Genomic DNA, 14,475 nt, shown 5'->3' with positions numbered 1-14,475 from the left:
GCACACAGGGAAATCCAAGTTTCTTCAAATAATGTTTACAGAACTACAAAAAAAGATAGGAAGGATTTTTCTTCTTTAAACTAGCTTTGCCACTCAACCGCCTATAGGCCAATCATTACCATGCATTCTCTTTTGTATCCTTTTGGGTCCCCTAAAGGTGAACATTTGACTTTGAGTCATCATCTGTCTGAGACAAGACATTAAACAATTCAGACAAAATAAGCCTTCTCCACAAATGGAGTTGCCTTCTGTGTGAGCATCCCAGGTCCTTAGTAAAGCAGTCCATATGTTTCATGACAACACAGTGCCCTTTACAGACAAATTCCTAAAAGGCTTTGTGAAGTTCTTACCTGACCTTACCACTGTTGAAAGTCAGTGACCACAGAGCTATCTCTCACTGACATTTACAGTGATTGAAGTAAAAATAAGAACCTCTTTTCTTTAAGTGACACAGAAAATTCAAAGGTCACTGGATAATACACTAGCAAGTACAGTGCACCAGTATCTCAGATACTTCTACACTCAAAATGTCTTTTTCAACAATCTTTGGGAGTGTCCTGTGAAAACCACTGGGTAACCTAATTTTTAATCAAGCAGTCAACAAAACAGCCTTATCATGACTACTTTCTGGATAAGCCAATATTTTAATTTCAAACTTCCCTTTAATTCTAAGAATTCAGACATGTTTGGACAGTCTAATAATGTCTTTAAAATTAAAAAGCTGTCTTTTAATTTAATTCTATTCTTATTAATCATCTAAGAAAAAAAGAAGTGGGGGTTATCAAGATAATTTAGAGTTCTCTCAAATACCACATCATATAACAACATTGGGCAAACTATATATAGACCAAACCACCTAACTTCACAATACCACCCTCAAATCTAATTTCAGGAAGAAACAAAAAAGACTGGAAAATAAAAGAATGATAATCTCACCTAATCCCATTCTAACATACTTTTTTAAAAAAGCTTCCCTTTAGCTGAACAATTCCAATCAACTCTCCTACTATCCACCTGGGACAAACAGAGCTCCTACTATCTCCAGGTTAAGGTAGGAGTTGCCACTACAGAGCCTGGGGCAGCTCACATCTAGCAGTTTGGGAGGCGAAGGAGGAGGCAGGAGGATAGTTTAAGGCCAAGAATTTGAGACCAGCCGGGACAATATAGTGAGACCTCCATCTCTACAGCGGTGAGGGGCAAAAAGATAGGAGTTGCCACCAGAGATATGGCATTAGGGCACACAGACCAGAAATTAAGTAAAGCAGCTAAAGATGCAGGAAGACTGAAGGGTGAAAGCCCCACTCCTAGTTTCATAGTTGGAAAAGAGAAGTTTTTGCACTTTTGCACCTACCGTTCGACTTGCAACCTACCTACGGACCACACTCTTTGTGACCTACTCCTATTTAACCCAGCTCTCCATTCCAAATGGCAACTCCCTTGCCTCTGACTTCCTCTGCACCTGTGACGCTATAACACAACTGTCCTTCGTGTCCTGAGTCTACAACTTAACTCTGAAATCAATTTATTTAGTCCACCCAAACTGTTCAAACAACATCCCCAACCCACAGTCACAGATGTTGCAATGCATGTAAAATATGTAGTTTCTAACTTTTCATCAAAAAAGGGAAATTCTTCAGAGATAAGGCTTAAGTACAATGACAGATACTGTTTGATCTGAGTTTAAAAGGCATAATTTCAAGAGACAAGTGTGTGCGTGTGTATCTGTGTGTGCCATATTTTACATACAGTCAGCTCTCTGTTTAATGTGGGTTCTGCATCCATGGATTCAACCAACTGTAGATCGAAAATATTCGGAAAAAGAAATTGCACCTGTACTGAGCGTGTACAGATCTTTTTTCTTGTCATTATTCCCTAAACAAAACAATACAACAACTATTTATACAACATTTACATTGTATGAGGTATTACAAGCAATCTAGAGATGATTTAAAGTGTACAGGATGATGTACGCAAGTTTATGGAAATACTAAAGTTTTTATTTTTTATTTTTTTTGAGACGAAGTGTCACCCAGTCTCCCAGGCTGGAGTGCAGTGGCACGCTATCAGCACACTGCAACCTCCACCTCCCAGGTTCAAGCAATTCTCGTGCCTCAGCCTCCTGAGTAGCTGAGATTATAGGTGCCCGCCACCACGCCCAGCTATTTTGTATTTTTAGTAAAGACATGGTTTCACCATATTGGCCAGGCTGGTCTCAAACTCCTGACCTCAAGTGATCTGCCCGCCTTGGCCTCCCAAAGTGCTGGGATTACAGATGTGAGCCACCACGCCCAGCCATATTAAGCTATTTACATCAGGGACTTGAGCATCCTCGGATTTTGGTATCTACAGGAGGTTCTGGAATCAATCCCCCAGGAATACCAAAGAATAAATATAGAGTGAGAGTGTGCGTGTATGTGTGCGTGTGTGTGTGTGTGTGTGTGTGTATAACCACATATATAAACATACATAAACATATGAACATACACATATATACACATATATACACCCACACACATACATATATTTTTTTCTTGAATTGGTCTTCATACAAAAATGGCTATGTCCCCTCTCCTAAACATTTCTCATCATGTTCCACAGGAAAAAAGAATCTTCCAGAAAAATCCATAATCCTCATTTAGAATTATGGTTACTACTGCACAGTACTCATATTTAATTAAGAAACCATCATTTTGCTTATCTCAGATCCCCAGATAAGTGTGCAATTATGGAGAAGTTTATCTGTAAGAACAGATAAAGGGAAATTGTCTACACATGTGCATGTAGAAAGAAATTATGGAGATGGATTCAGCCCTCAAAGCAAAAGCTCTATTTAATTTGAATTTTTACTTAAATCAAAAGCAGAAAATTTAAATTGTCACTAATCTTAACTGGTCAAGGCATGATGCATCAATCTCATAACCTGGCAAAAACCTGCCCTTAAATGATCAGGTCAGAAACAGTAAGAGTCTCTATCCTGGTCCTCGGTAATACAGAGAGCTCCCAAATAAAATATATGTATTACAGAGCAATTCAGCCAAATATACAGTCTCTGATTTTCACATGGCCTACACAAACTTTATGTTCATTAAACATAAGATGCAAATATTAAACACAAATTTTGAGTTGCAAACCCCAATTCACATTCAAACTTTTAGAACAAGCAAAAGCTGTCTAAACAACATATGCTATCCCAGCCACTGTTTGTCACTAGTCTAGTGACAAATCATGGAGATGGATTCAGACCTCAAAGCAAAAGCTCTATTTAATTTGAGCTCTATTTAATTGCCACTAGACTTAGTCCAGCCACAATCCCTGCCCTCATGGAGCTTAGCGTATGCCATCAACCCAATCCATCCACCCATTTTAGAGCAACAATGTGATGTGACAGGATTTGGCATATTGTCCAAACGCTACTTGTCCTGGACTGGTTTGCCTCCCAGAACAGATGACTGACTGCCTGGTCCTAATTAAGTGGATACTATAATCAAAGCCATGACTGCTTACCCATTTGAAAATATGTTTGAGAAATCATTTTGGTTAAACTGAAAAAGAAAAAAAAAAAAACCTGTGAAACCTAAAACTGTTAAGCAATAACACTAAAACAGGTCATCATTAAAAATCAAAGAAATCACTAGTTCTATTATCAACCTTTTGGTGTGTCTTTATTGTCATTTGAAGAGTCAGAGTGAAAGACAAGTGATGTAGCACTTCTGTTTTTAATAATTACAGTTTAAACTACCTGTAGGTTGGTGCAAAAGTAATTGCGGTTTTTGGTCCTTAAAAGGGACTTGAGGAACCTACTCAGGATTACAGAAGTGTCTTTCCACCTAATGAGACAGTCTGGCAATTTCCTAGTTTTGTATCTGATTCAATAGAAATATTTCAAAGTGGTATGTGACCATTTGATGTGGAATGTCGGTTTCCTTCTAATAAATCCCTTTGCCAAATGCAGGGAGTTGCAGACTTGCTTCTGGCAAGAGTAAATAAAGCAAATAGGTGAATAAACTTATCCTGATGTGGGAGCATTCTCCTACTGGAGTTCAGTCTTGATCAAAGTGTCAGCGCAGGAATCAGACTCCTAGGAAGGTTACAGTATCTCCTGACAAGACCTGCCAACCACAGCAATAGTGTTGCCATTACTCGATGCCTACCTTCTGATGTATTTGGGTGAGTAGCTGAGCAAGCCAAGGGGAGGCTGGATGATTAAATAAGAAATAGGGGATTTTTAGTTAGACAAGGCTTCATCTGAGAAAAAAAAAAAAAAGTTAACAAATAATCAGTTGGAAGTTGGCCCAAATATTTTCCCTGGAAAATACCCATTTTTTTTCCCAGCAAAATTTTGTTAGGGGTTATGTTATTGAGGAATGAACTGACATGAATACGTGGAGATGTTCTGTAATACCATATTATGCTAGACATCTGAAGGCCCAGGGTACTTTTTTTTTTTTTTTTTTTTTTTTGGAGACAGGATCTCGCTCTGTCACTCAGGCTGGAGTGTTGTGGCACGATCACAGCTCATTGCAGCCTTGACCTCCCCAGCTCAAGCCTCCTGAGTGAGCTCAAGTGAGCCCGCCCACCTCAACCTCCTGAGTAGCTGAGCCTATAGGCAAGCACCACCATGCCTGCTTTTTCTTTTTTTTTTTTTTGGAAAGATAGGGTCTCACTATGTCGCCCAGGTCTCAACTCCTGGGCTCAAGCAATCCTCCAGCCTCAGCCTCCCAAGGTGCTGGGATTATAGCCATGAGCCACTGTGCTCAGCCCCTGCAGCAGATTTAAATTCCAACTCGTTATAACTTCTTAAAAGACTATGAAAATATCAAAAGGTACATGAATCAAGTTTTAAGATACTGTATGATGGGTGAATGAGGCCGTCTACTGTACCATTTCTTTCTTTGAATTCTTAGGCATGGTTTGGCAGTGCAAGAACTTTGCAATATTAATAAATTCAATAAAAAGTAAACATATGGTTAAAAAACAACAAAAATCAAAATATAACTTAAAAATTAAATTTTTTAACATTAAAAATTCAATAAAAAGTAAACATATAAAAAAGTAAACAGAAATCAAAACATAACTTAAAAAATAAAATTTTCTTAGGCTATTTCCTCTTTGAGCACATTTTTAAAAAATAATTCTGAAGTCATAGCCCAACTTAATAAGAAAGAATGTTATGAATCAATTATTCCATTTGCATCAGTGACAACACTGGGAAAGATTATAAGAAAATGCTTATGATGCAGAGCAGCAAAACACATACAACATATTTTCTATTTCTACTTGAAATAGTTCAATAAGCTTACAAGGCTCTAAAAACAGTGAAATATTAGAATAAAGCTCCAGTTATCCATATGTAATGCTTAAAAAGAAGTATTTCTAAGTAAATTTTGGAGTGTGAAAACCACACATCATAATACATAAGGCTCTGTGGTACTAACCAACTCTCTCTGAAGTTATTGCTAGAGGAGCACAGACTTATTTGCAGCCAGATATATGAAGGATGAAAACCTAGAAGTTTCATAATTCTTTCACAATATTTCATAATAGTTTTAACCCCTGTAAGTCTTACTTTCTTCACCTGTGAAATGCAGACACTCATACCACACCAGAAGATTAATGCTGGGATCAAATCAAGTAAGTACGTAAAGCCCCTGAAACAGTTCTTTTTTCACTGTACCCTTAATAAATTACACTAATTTCCTACTCGTCTTTTTTATCATGTTGTCCCCTCAGCCTGGAATGCCTGTCCTTTTCCTCCCCACTCCTGTCTACCTAAACCACATCATTTCTTCAGTGTCCTTTTCTAGTCACTCTTGATACCCACTTTATCTACAACACTATGATAGCCTTTCTCATCTTTGAAATCACACTGTTTACTTTCATCATGCTATTTTTTTATTTTTATTTTTTGAGACACAGCCTAGCTCTGTCGCCCAGGCAGGAGTGCAGTGGCACGATCTTGGCTCACTGCAACCTCCACCTCCCAGGCTCAAGCAATTCTCATGCCTCAGCCTCCCAAGTAGCTTAGATTATAAGAGTGTGCCACCATGCCTGGCTAATTTTTTTATTTTTAGTAAAAACAGGGTTTCACCATGTTGGCCAGGCTGGTCTTGAACTCCTTGCCAAGTGATTCGCCCGCCTGGGACGCCCAAGTGCTAGGATTACAAGTATGAGCCACCACGCCCGGCCTTATGCTATTTAACTAGACATTGCTCTCATTTTTATTTAACATTTCACTGGCATATGGTACAGATTTCCAGCAGAGAAGCTTTAAGGCTTCATGGAGTACCATATCTCATCCACCTCAACACCTATCAGTGCTTTACAGAAACTAAGCCACATCCCATAAATGAATAAATGATCAAATAAAGGCACAGAAATTACAAGTTGTTCTGTTTGAAAAAAAAAAAACAGGGTGAAAAAGGTACCTGATGTGGCCGTCACAAACAGAGAAGAGTAAATATATGGTATATAGTGTTAACTAAAATCTAAACCTACTTAACAAAAAAAAAAAACACTAAGTGAATATCCCCTTGGCACTAAACATCACTGCAAACAAGTCCAAATGAGGAAAGACATAATGCAATCAATTTCTTACTCAAAATGATACCCCCTATAACTTTAGCCACTTCTACAGAGAATAAAAAATTTGACAGATATTCTCAGGTCTGAATTAGGATTCTGCTTTTCCTAACTCACTGTCTTCCTAAAAAGTCAGCCAGCAGGGGGAGTGCAAATTCATTAACATCATAGTCACAAAATACTTATGGCTAACAAATTTTTGAAATTCTGGAATTTCTTTTTAAGTCAAACTTCTGAATATTAGCCACAAAAACTACTGGAGCCCATGCATTTTAAAACCATAATATTTTATAATATTATTCCTCTTTACTATGTAAGTACTCCATAAAACTGCCACTTCTTACCTCAGGTCCTTTTGGGTTACAGGTACATTCCAAAAAAAAAACTCTTTTTGGCCTGGCACGGTGGTTCACGCCTGTAATCCCAGCACTTTGGGAGGCCGAGGTGGGTGGATCACCTGAGGTCAGGAGTTCGAGACCAGCCTGGCCAACCTGGTGAAACCCCACGTCTACTAAAAATACAAAAAAAAAAAAAATTAGCTGGGCATAGTGGCAGCCTCCTGTAATCCCAGCTACTTAGGAGGCTGAGGCAGGAGAATCACTCAAACCAAGGAGGTGGTGGTTGCAGTGAGCCGAGATCACGCCACTGCACTCCAGCCTGGGTGACAAGAGCAAGAGTCTATCTCAAAAAAAGAAAGGAAAAAAAAAAAAAAAAACCCACTCCAGCCTGGGCAACAGAGCTAGACTCTATCTCGGGAAAAAAAAAAAAAAACCCTTTTTAAAGACAGAAAAATAAATCATTATTCATCAAAATTCAAATGACAATGGAGAAAAGCTACTACATTCTAAAATGTTACACAAACTGATTGAGGTACAAGGCCAGTCCCACAATATTTGCAAGCCATTCATGAATTCAATCCTCACCTATCACTGAAATCAAAGCCTCACCTGAAGGTCTCCAGCCTGCTGCTATCATGCCCCTCCCCAATAAGCAAACATTAATTTTTAGCTCATGACCATAAGATATGAAAATAGACCATAAGATCAGAAAATTGGTAGGTAGAAATTACATATTTTGTAACATACAATATACTATTTAAGGAGCAACAAAGTCTCTGGTGACAACTACAGACAATCATAGCTACAAATGGTACAGAAGAGCAATGGAGAGAAGAAAGGGTTCAGCAACAGAAGATATTACAGGCCAAGTCCAAATTGCCAAACACAGAACACTGAAATAAAATTTAAGCAAAAGTGTGCCAGGATCATCTGTCTTTAATAGAAAGAATCAATGAGATGGATAGAATCTAAACATAAATTTTTCTCTGTTCAGCTAAAAAGTACTAGTATATACATTAACATACTTGATCCTTTCAACAATCCTGTAAAGCAGGTAATGGAATTGAAATAAAGAGAGGTTGTCTTATTCAAGGCAACAAAGCTAACAAGTGGTGGAGCCAAAATGCTAACTTGGGCTTTCTGGCTCCAAAATCAAAGTTCTTTACATCCCAACATGCTGCTCCTTGTTGAAGCCAGGGCTAAAACATATGTGTATCAGAAATGTAGCTGACCTGCTCCCACAGACACAGGATTTTTAAAAATAATAATACATGCATAAAAGTACGACATGCACAATGCTGGCCCTGGCAGCAAATCTTCTAGCTCTTCTAGTATAAAGAAATGGCAGTGCAGCTACTGGTAAAATCAAAAAAGGTGTTTGCAGCAGAGCACTATAAACACGAAAGAGCCAATTAAACATTAATAAATCCTCAAGGAGTAAACACACTGGTCTTCAAAACGCTGCCCCAAAAATTGTTTTTAAAAACATCTTAACCTTTTATAGATTTTCTTCACCTTGTTTAACAGGTTTCACTCATATGCAGGAAATATTAAATACACAGTGTTAGATTATGTCTTTTGTGTTCAAATCAGGAAAATATAACAGGATGTGTTTTATAGTCAATGCTCCATTTTTCAGTCATATAGGTGGAAACAGTCTTTTGTTATATATTTGCAAAGTAAATGTTTTATGAAAAAAACTACTCTCCACTGCCAGAAGCCATCCTCTTTGAAAGCATGTAAAGCCTCAAAAAGGATTTCAAAGCTCTACTACTCCACAGCCTACTCCAATGCTAGTTTTCAATCTTATTCTAACCTTTCGGCACGTCAAGCATAACCCTTCTTACAACCACATGTTGGCATTCTGGTGAAGTCTTGAAGGTCCTTAGTGCCTGCTACAAACCACCTACAATCTACCATCCCCTCCCCAGGAAAAGTGTCCCCAGAAGTTCTTCCAGCATAAAGTTGCCAGTGTCTATCAGTGAAGACAACCCTAATATTCCGGTTGTGCCAGGCTGAACCAGCTACTGGTGTCCCAGCAAAGGATGCCATAGACTGACTGGACACCTAGGGTCAAACTTGGCTCAACAAGGGCAACTACACAGGAATGTTAGCAAACTATCCAAAAAGACCCTCTCACAAACACTATGGCACAGAGAGGGCAGGTCACTAGAGTTTACACAGTTTTCCGAGTGATTCTAAGCTCTCTCCATCAAGAGTACTCTAACTCCTAGTCTAGGAAGGAAGAGGACCCAGAGTGAATGCACAATTAATAAACAGACACTATCCTACACTATTGTACACTCAAAGGCCCATTCCTGAAGTTAACATCTCTTCCTCATAACCCTAAAAGGTCTATCTGATACAACTGACCAAGTTCTCTAGACATACCAACAAGTTCACTCACCACACCCTCACACACACTGGACCTGGTCATCTGGCATTCAAGCCATCACATAAACTATTATACTCTTACGGAGGCAGGGACTGGTAAAGTTGAGATTAGACCATATTAGGCTATTACCTACAATTTTCTCTTACTGTAAAAATCCATAATAAACTCAAGCTGCTCGACAAGTCGCCTCCTCAGGAAGACTTCTACAACTGCTGAAAATGAAACTCCTTTACTCTACAAACCCTCCATATGTTTAGTTTGTTCCATAAATCACACATCATTTCAATGAATTTTTGAGATTCAATCCAATTTATAAATCCAAAAAAACTGCCCCATGCTAAATAGTATTTGAAATTTGCAGGGCCTCTAATTTTTTTTTCTTTAAAAATAGATACTTTTATTCCCACACAGTTTGCCTGGTATGTTTACTTACCATTGTTTCCACAGTACCATGTTTTTCATACTCACTTGTATTCACTTCATTTGTCTCCCCAATACAAGGTATTTATCATGTTATATGTTTCTGCAGAGCCTTAGCACAGTGTTTCATTCTTAACAAATAAGCAATTGTGTTGATAAACATAATATTTATCCTAATCAGATTATTATAAAGCATATCTGAAGGTGGGCTATTTTTATGATTCCATTATTCTGGATTTTCTAATATAGTTGCACAAACACATAAAAAGGACAGCTATACATGGTGAAACCCCATCTCTACAAAAAGTAAAAAGGCCAGACATGGTGGCGTTTGTCAGTGGTCCCAGCTACTGGGGAGGCTGAGGTGGGAGGATTGCTTGAGCCCAAGAGGTCAGGCTGCAGTGAGCTTTGATCACGGCACTGCACTCCAGTCTGGGTAACAGAGTGAGATCTTGTCTCAAAAAAAAAAAGGTTTGTCAAGAGTTAAACAATAAATAATATTAATCACCTAGATTTTGCGATGTTTATGTGGGTTGTCAGCTTTTTTAATTAATAATTTGTCAAATCTTTCATTTGTAATAAACTTTCACTCTCAAAAAAAATAAAAATAAAAAACCAAATGGACAATTATAACCATGCATTTTGTTTTAGGTACAGTATTTGCTTTGTTAATTAGCATTATTAAATACATCCTCACAAAATTATTGTATATAAAAAATAAGAAATATGTATATTTTATTATTTATGAAATACAAAGGTATTAGGCACAGTATCAAGAGAACAAAATCAAATTGTGCCTTCAGGAGTTTAGAACTTAAAGACAACCTAAAGTAAATACAAACCATACACAGGTGGAGTGGAGGGTGCCCCTGACTAAATGGAAGGGGAAATAAGGGAAGGTGGAAGCCCGTAGGTGGTATCTGCTTCATTGTGCAGGTGGAATTTTGAGTGTAATCTGAAGCAGTCACAAAAAGCTATATATGCTGAATACTGAAAGAAACAAGTAACTAGCACTGCTAGAAAGAGAATATCAGGTTAGCAGAAAAGAGAATAACATGGATCCAGGAAGAATGCTTCTACATGAAGTCAGGTAAGTGAGCCTGACAGAAGTAAGACTAGAGAAGAAACAGAACCAGCCAGGCACAGTGGCTCATGCCTGTAATCCCAGCAATCTGGGAGGCCGAGTGGGGCAGATCACTTTGAGCTCAGGAGTTTGAGACCGGCCGGGCAACATGGCAAAACTGGGTCTCTACCAAAAATATAAAAATTAGCCAGACCTGGTGGCTTGTGCTTGTTGTCCCAGCTACTCAGGAGGCACAGGCTGGAGGATCACTTGAGCACCACTGCATGCCAGCCAGCCTGGGCGACACAGTGAGACCCTGTCTCAAAAATAAAAAAAGAAGAAGAAGAAAAAAAAAAAAACCAGAACTACCACCAAGGTTTTATGTCAGGAAATAGGTCTAAAAGCGAGAGCAAGGAAATGATGGAGGTTTACAGATCACCCTTGTATGCAACGTCAGCATTCAAGATAGGTATAATGTAATATTATGCCTGAATTATTAACAATGTCATTATTTTATAAAGTTTCTATGCAAAAAGAAAATTCTTCCTAGTTAATCCTTAAAGACTGAGGCACCAACGAAGTACACTGTGTATATGCAAAGTACATGAAGGTCTACATATGCTCTTCTTTTTCAAAATGGAACCTAGATTTCACAATGGTTAAATCAATGCAGTCCCACCACCTGCCCCCCAAAAAGAAAAGATACTAGAGAGAGTACTCACTCCTCTCTTCAAATTTTAACATATTGATTCAAGTATCCCTGGTAAGAAAAAAGTCTCTAACATCAAAACTAAATTCCTTCCCTCTTTCATTAGGTTCAAACCTCTGTCAAAGAATATGGGGTTCAAACCTCTGTCAAAGAATATGGGGCGGGGGGGTGTTGCCCTGAACTAAATTATGGACACAAATTTCAATTGCTGCCAGGTGCAGTGGCTCATGCTTGTAATCCCTGCACTTTGGGAGGCCAAGGCAAGTGGATCACCTGAAGTCAGGAGTTCGAGACTAGCCTGGCCAACATGGTGAAACGCTATCTCTACTTAAAAAAAAAAAAAAAAGTTAGCCAGGCATGGTGGCACACTCCTGTAATCCCAGCTACTCGGGAGGCTAAGGCAGGAGAATCGCCTGAACCTGGGAGGAGGAGGCTGCCGTGAGCCGAGACGGCACTACTGTACTCCAGCCTGGGCAACAGAGTGAGACTCTGTCTCAAAAAAAAAAAAAAATTAAACTGCCACAAAATCCAAAATGACTCCCTTAGCGCTACCTTGCTTTTTAGAAAGCAAAGATTTGTTGATATCAGAGGGGATCATCCAGAGATTAAAAAGAAGAGGTAATTAGTGAGCAACCATACCATAATCCAGCAAGATCCCAAATGCTTCACCAAAAAAAAAAACAAAAAAAAAAAACAAAAAAAAAAACACCTACTATTTTTCTCCTGTAACCTTTCAACTGGTAATAATTTTGCTTCCTAGACTGTACTCATTACTAACTTATTAGCTTTAGCTTTTCAGACCAAAGACATATATAACTGCAGAGCTTCTGTTAAGCATGAAACAACCATAATTAAGTGACTCAATTTCAGGTCAGCCTACTTCTTAAAAAAAAAAAAAGCGGGGGGGGGCATTTTAGCCTATGTAGTCTCATTAATAAAATATAATACAGTTAAGAGAGAGTTCTAGAATCAAAACATGGTTGCCTGATTTCAGATAAGGTACTTGTTTCCTCATCTATAAAATAAAGATATTACTAATACCCGTCTCATAGAGTTCTTAAGGAAGAAAGGAAATAATTAATACACATAACACTCTTAGAACAGTGCCGGGCAAACAGAAAATGCTCAATAAATGTTTTAATCATTAGTAACATTTCTCTAGGCTTTAAAATACATAATAATAACCTGGGGACCTGGATCCACCACCACCTCCAACAATCTCTAAAGAGTAAAGGGACTTGAGCTATAAAGTTCTGTAACTTTGTCTTTAAATGTCCAAAACATGTGAAATTAAATCAATAATATGCTTTTCACCTGAATTCATGTCTCCCCTAAAGATGGGACATTCATGAAAATGTTTTATCTGTTGTTTTCCTCCTACCTTGTAGACCTAGAGTGGGTTAGTCCACTAAAAAGAAAGGCAAGCCGGGCGCAGTGGATCATGCTTGTAATCCCAGCACTTTGGGAGGCTGAGGCAGGCGGATCACCTGAGGTCAGGAGTTCGAGACCGGCCTGACCAACATGGAAAAACCCCATCTCTACTAAAAATACAAAATTAGCCAGGTGTGGTGGTGCATGCCTATAATCCCAGCTACTCGGGAGGCTGAGGCAGGAGAATCGCTTGAACCCAGGAGGCGGAGGTTACAATGAGCCGAGATAGCGCCATTGCACTCCAGCCTGGGCAACAAGAGTGAAACTTCATCTAAAAAATAAAAAAAAAATTTTTTTTTAAAGGCAAAAGCCCTATTTTTATGTGTTTCAGTTTTCTGTACTAAAAATACATTCTTATTATAATCAGAAAATACAATAGACATTGTAAGATTAGTGTTTTCCCCCCCCAAATAGTTTACTGGTAATCAAGAATTCTTATACAATCTACTTATTTATTCAGGTGCCTAATAAAATAGTTTAGATTCTTAGGGGTTTTAGTATTTTCTTCCTACTTCTGTACCTATTACATTGCTCATGAGCAAAGGCTTGCAAACAGAATGCATTTACTAAAACCATATTATATTTTATATATCAGCAGTTCCCTTTTAGAATATAATCCATTTGTAATTCAACTGTTTGGAACTCAGAATTCATTTTCCCTTAAAAACAATGTTGTGAGTATGATTACAGTTCCTAAGTTAACCCCCCAAAAATATTTATAGTATTACTGAATTCTAGTAGTAAGAGTTACTGGTCCAGATTCTGAAATCCAGGGTCATGCCACCAAAGAGCAAGAATGAGTCCACCTTTTTTTTTTTTTTTTTTTTCTTGAGGCTCAGAAGGGCTGTTGGCAAAATGTTAAAGCAGACAGTTTGTCTTGATATCTTTCAACACCCCTCTAAGTTTGTGCTCCTGGGATCTCATGTGGCCCCTCAGGCCCACCTATGGCACCCCATCCAAGCCTGATCTTCCATGATGCAATTTTAGCCAATTTTCTTCTCTCACCCATCCTACCAGTGTCACTGATCCCATTTAGATATTAAATACAGAATCAGATGAATGAATCAACTCACACTGAATTCCACATACATTACTATTAATTACCCCTTAATCCTAACATGGAGCATCCGACCATATAAAATGAAGTGAAATATTCAGGCCACATCAAAATAGACATTATTGACCTACAAGGGCACCAGTCGCAATCAGCTTTTCACAATTCTTACCTTCTTCTTTCTAAGACCAACAGGTTTTGAAAAGTACCAAACCTTCTCACAAAGACATCTTTAGTGAAGAAAATATTAGCAGCAGGGAATGGACACCCTTTGAGAAACTTAAAATTTAAGAAATATACATAAAGGCTGGGCATGGTGGCTCACGCCTGTGATCTCAGCTTCTTGGGAGGCTGAGGCATGAGAACTGCTTGAACCCAGGAGGTGGAGATTGCAGTGAGCCGAGATCATGCCACTGCACTGCAGCCTGGGCGACAGAACAAGACTCTGTCTTTAAAAAAAAAAGAAAGAAAAGAAAAAGGAAATAC

The 14,475-nt window shown here is 38.4% G+C and overlaps 1 protein-coding gene across 6 annotated transcripts in view; it reads right to left on the bottom strand.

Moving 5' to 3' along the window:
• ZFAND3 (zinc finger AN1-type containing 3) overlaps positions 1-14,475 on the bottom strand; it is a 335,462-nt gene that overhangs the window by 287,363 nt on the left and 33,624 nt on the right. The window contains exon 1 of one of the 6 annotated variants that reach the window (XM_063812425.1): positions 4,152-4,245. The exons of the other annotated variants lie outside the window; for them this stretch is intronic. The gene's annotated coding sequence lies outside the window, so the exon portion shown is untranslated. Of the gene's footprint in view, positions 1-4,151; positions 4,246-14,475 lie in introns of those variants that run through there. 6 annotated transcript variants of the gene reach the window in all.

The sequence above is a fragment of the Pan troglodytes genome, chromosome 5 (assembly GCF_028858775.2).
Source record: "Pan troglodytes isolate AG18354 chromosome 5, NHGRI_mPanTro3-v2.0_pri, whole genome shotgun sequence".
In the NCBI taxonomy this organism is placed as follows: domain Eukaryota; kingdom Metazoa; phylum Chordata; class Mammalia; order Primates; family Hominidae; genus Pan; species Pan troglodytes.
The sequence above is the reverse complement of the archived record's forward strand: the minus strand, read 5'-3'. Positions and strand labels throughout refer to the sequence as shown.